Consider the following 5,287-nt stretch of genomic DNA (forward strand, 5'->3'; position numbering starts at 1 on the left):
AGACTGAAACAGGCTCCAGGCTCCGAGCTGGCAGTCAGCACAGAGCCCGACGCGGGGCTCGAACCCACGAACCGCGAGATCATGACCTAAGCGAAAGTCGGACGCCTAACCTACTAAGCCACCCAGGCGCCCCAATTTTATTTTTGAGAGACAAAGTGTGAGCAGGGGAGGAGCAGAGAGAGAGGAAGTCACAGAATTCAAGGCAGGCTCCAGGCTCTGAGCTGTCAGCACAGAGCCAGATGTGGGGCTCGAACCCACAAACCGCGAGATCACGACCTAAGCCAAAGTCAGCTGCTTAACTGAGCCACCCAGGAGCCCCCATAAAAAATTTTTTAAAAAATTCCACTTTAATCTCTCCTCCTCTCCCCAAATAAAAAAAAAAAAGCTCAGAACCTATTTCCCTCTGAATCAAAACCTGGAAAGTAAAAGATTGGCTTTGCTTACATTCTGGCCTGCTCCGTGTCTCCTTGGGGCACCTGGGTGGCGCCCTTGGTTAAGCATCAGACTCTTGATTTCAGCTCCGGTCATGAACTCACGGTTCATGGGCTCAATCCTGCACTAATAGTGCAGAGCCTGCTTGGGATTCTCTCTCTCTCTCTCTGCCCCTCCCCCAACTCGCATGTGTTCTCTCTCTCTCTTTCTCAAAATAAATAAAAATAAACTTTATATATATATAAAAAAAGCATTGTTTCTCCTTTCTTTGTCCTCCTACCAGCTTCTCTGTTTCTCTGGTGACCATCTCTCAAACCCAAAACAGGTTACTGCTCCTGAATTGACAGCAGAAACAGTAACTCTATATTCTAAATGCTTATTGAGTGCCCAGTGCTGATTTATTCTTGCCATAAATATGTATTGAGAACCTATCACATGCCAGGTACCATTCGAGAGGGCAGAGAGAGACAGAGACAGACACAGAAAGAAAGAAGAAGACAGAAAGCGGGAACTAGGAAGGGCGAGAAAACAAGTTGGAGTATTGGATTATGGATCACAATGCAAGGTCTACTCAAAACTTGTCTTAAGGAGATTTTATAGTCTGATAAAGGGGAGAAGAAGCATAGACTGATTATAGTGTAGAGTGCAGTGAGCGTCACGGGAGAGAAAAAAGTAAGTGCTGTGGGAGGGCTTCGAAAGAGGGCTGCATGTTGTTCTCAAGCAGTTCTTTTTTTTTTTCTTTAAAAATTTCTAATTCCTATTCAGTCTACCAACTATCTTTAAAATATATAAATCAGGACTTTTCCTGTTGCAAGTAGTTGAAGCCCAACAAAAACTAACGGTCTGTGAAAGAGAAAAGATCATGGCACTTCATGCAAGTTCAATCCCAATGCCCAAACAAGGTTGTCCAAACTCAGTCTCTTCCTTTATCTCCTCTGTTCTTGGAGTGTTGGCACTATTCCCAGCAGATTCTTTTTTTTTTTTTTAAGTTTTTATTTATTTTGAGAGAGAGAAAGCATGAGTGGGGAAGGGGCAGAGAGAGAGAGAGAGAGAGAGAGAGAGAGAGAGAGGGAGAATCCCAAGCAGAAGCCTGATGCATGGCTTGAACTCCTAATCCACGAGATCATGACCTGAGCTGAAGTGGAATGCTTAACTGACTGAGCCACCCAGGTGCCCCTTCCCAGCAGATTCTTTTCACATATTGGTTCCTAGCAGTTCCAGGCCTTCATCCTGAAAAAAGAGTTTTTCTTTCTCAAAAGTACTAGGAGTGAGTTTTATTTGATTGCCTTGCTCTTGTGCTGATCCCTAACACACTTGCTTTGCCCAGAATGCTTGAGTACTAATGTGTAAATGGGGCCATGGGGCGTGAGATCGAATGAGACCAAGAGAGGGGTGGCTTTCCAAAGGGAAATCTGGGTATGATTACCAGAAGAAGACAAGGCAAACCAACATACATCCACTACCATCAATGTAACTAATGTAACTAATTACTTTTTTTTTTAAATGTCCACTTCAATAAGTTTAGAAAGATAAGAAACTAGATCTGCAAGGTATAAAATTTGGACATGTTTTCTAGCTTCGCTAAAATTAGTCCCTCAATGTAAGTTTTATTCTTAGATCTGAAGTGCTATGCATTTCCTGATTTTAAAACAGATATTCAAGAACTAATTGCAAGAAGATAAGACTATTGAATGGTTTTTCTTTTCTTCTTTTTTTTTAACTCTTAGAATTTACTTGAAACTGAGTGGATGCTCAAATCCTACAAAGATGTGGGAGTGGGGAGGAAACTATTGTGCTAGAAAGCCATTTCTAGCAGGCATAGCTTAAAATGAGCCTAAACCTGAAAACCTGAGGCTAAACAAAGGTTGTGATAATGAAGGGAACAGGATGAAATCAAGAAATATTTAGGAAGTAGAATCATCAGGTTTTGGTAACTAGACAAAAGAAGATAAAGGGAAGCCTTAAGAAGATGAGTTTCTGGATTGGAAAAACTGGGCTGATAGTTGTATTATCAATAAAGATATCAGATGAAGGACGAAGATCAGATTTGGGGGGAAGGAGAACAAAGCTGACAAGTTTCAGTTTTGTATATACTGAGTTTGAGTAGTTTGAGTATACTTGAATTTGAGATTAGTATCTCAGAAAAGACAGGTTATAGGAAGGGACAGAGGTGTCCCAAATAAAAAAAAAAATCACCAAATAATTGATACTCAGAATCATGGCATCAGATAAATCTTCTACTATCAAAAAAAGAAAACTTTTAGTATAAACATAAAAATTAAAACACCAACAAATATTTATTCTGTACCATAGTAGAACATAAAGATAACATTTTGTAAAAAGCCCTTGTTTTCAATGAGTTTCTCTTCTTATATACACACCTTAATTATATTTGTTAGTTTACAATTGGTACATTAGATTTTCTTTAAAACAATTTGTTTTCTAAATTGTAAAAGCAATATCTGCTTTTTGTAAAGGAAATATAAGGAAAAAATATAAATATATTTTTATAAATATTAAAAATATTTACCAATATATTTTTATAAGTATATAAAAATATAAAGAAGAAAATTAAAATCACCTGTAATTCCCTTTGCAACTATAATCACAATTTTGGAGGGTTTTTTCATCCTTTTCAAAAATTGTATGGACAGCTTTTTTTTTCCAGTTTTGATAACATACACATTTTTAATTTTGTATATGCTTATTCACTTAATATTGTCTTGAGTATTTCCCATGTTATTAAAAAATGTTCATATTAGTAATTTTCACAGTCAGATAACATTCTACCTATTGGACATTCATCTACTTTCTGACAGACACTCATATTGTTTTCCAGTCTTTCAATGTTATAAATTATGTTAATATTTTTTCACTTTTCCCATTTATGATTTTTTAGAATAGAATTCTAAAACTGAACTAATGAATCAAAGCGTGTGAATGTTTTTAAGTGTCTTGATACATAATGTCAAATTTTAATTTCCACTAAGCTTATAGTAATTAATGCTTCTTCCCAGCAAGCAATAGGAGCATCTCTGTCACATCCACCAGGAGTAAGGTGTCTCATTTAAAAACAAACTTTAGGGGTGCCTGAGTGGCTCAGTCGGTTAGGCGTCCGACTTTGGCTCAGGTCACAATCTCGCGGTTGTGGGTCTGAGCCCCGCGTCGGGTTCTGTGCTGACAGCTAGCTCAGAGCCTGGAGCCTGCTTCAGATTCTGTGTGTGTCTCTCTCTCTGACCCTCCCCTGCTCACGCTGTCTTTCTCTCTCTCAGAAATAAATTAAAAAAAAGTTAAAAAAACCAAACTTTACTAATTTCACTAATAAAACATCACATTATTGTTAAAAAATAAATTATACTGTGCAAAAGAAGCTAAACAAAAGAGTATTCTGAATGCTTACATTTATATAGTCCTCTAGAAAATGGAAACTCCAAGCGCTGGAAAGCAGATCAGGGGTCTCCTGGGAACCAGGGGTCAGTTACTGAGAGGGAGAGATTATCAAGAGGCAAGAGGAAAACTTTAGGGGTGACAGATACATTCACTATTTTGATGGTAGTGATGTTTTCATGGGTGTATGCAAACGTAGAACTTAAAGTGTAAACTTGGAAAATGTGCAGTTAGTTGTATATTGATTCTCTTCAATAAAGCTGTTTAATAATTGTTTAAAAGTACTGTTTTAATCTGACTTTTTAAAAAAAGTTTATTTAGTTTTGAGAAAGGGAAGGAGAGAGAGAGACAGAGAGAGAGACAGAGAGAGAGAGAGAGAGCACACAAGTGGGGGAGGAACAGAGAGAGAGAGGGAGACTCAGAATCTGAAGCAGGCTCCTAGCTCTGAGCTGTAAGCACAGAGCCAGATGGGGGACTCGAACCAGGGAACGGGGAGATCATGACCAGAGCTGAGGTAGGATGCTTAACCCACTGAACCACCCAGGTGCCCCGTAATCTGATTTTTAAAAATTACTGTGTGAACATTTTCACATGTTTTAGTTATGTGTATACACTTCTGTGATTTTTCCCACCATGTTTTCTATGACTTTTTCTATCGCAGCCTTAGCAATTTTCTCCTGGGTTTGTGAACTCTTTGTATATTAAGAAAAATTCACCCATAAAGTTCTCCAGATTTCTTTTCTCTTGTAATTTTGCACTCTGTTACTGTATGCTTTTGGGATTCATTTATTTGTGCAAGATCATTTTATTATTTGTGTGTGCGCGCAAGATAATTTTAACCAAGAGGATGTATTATAACTCTACAAATCTCTAAACTACAATCGTTAACCATCACTTTGCAAAACAAAACAAACTCCTTTAAACAAAAGTCAACTTAGGAATTGAAGGGGTGTTACATCCAAGGGCTTCAGAATTGGCATCTAAAATATATGGCACTTCTGTTTTGGTGTTTTGGAGCTACTTTTTAAGTTAACAGTGCAGATGACGGACCTTTTAAAACAAAAACTCAACGACACCACTCTGGGAGTTTGGCTAGGCATCCCTCTGTTTACAATGGCGAACGCAGTAATTCCCTTCCCTGATTTTCCCGGGCTCCTCCTCTGGCGCCTTACGCAGGAAACCGAAGGTGCTAAACGCCACGGATGATCTCACGCTGGCATGACGTCAAGAAGCCTTGACGTCAGAAGGCGGTTGCCACGGGGACCATTCGCCACCGACGGCAGAGTCGTGAAACCACATCACTGCGCTCGTCTCCGTTTCGGCCTATGCAGGGTCTAAGCTGCTAAAGAAGCTTTAACCTTAAGGGGGCCTCAGGGAGAGAGAGGAGTTGTGCTGCCGCGAACGAGAGCCCCACCTCCGCGGCTCCCGGTCCCGGGCCCCGGCCTGTGGCGGCGAGCGGTGGCCTCAG

Source organism: Crocuta crocuta, unplaced genomic scaffold (genome assembly GCF_008692635.1).
Source record: "Crocuta crocuta isolate KB4526 unplaced genomic scaffold, BGI_CrCroc_1.0 scaffold65, whole genome shotgun sequence".
NCBI classification, from domain to species: domain Eukaryota; kingdom Metazoa; phylum Chordata; class Mammalia; order Carnivora; family Hyaenidae; genus Crocuta; species Crocuta crocuta.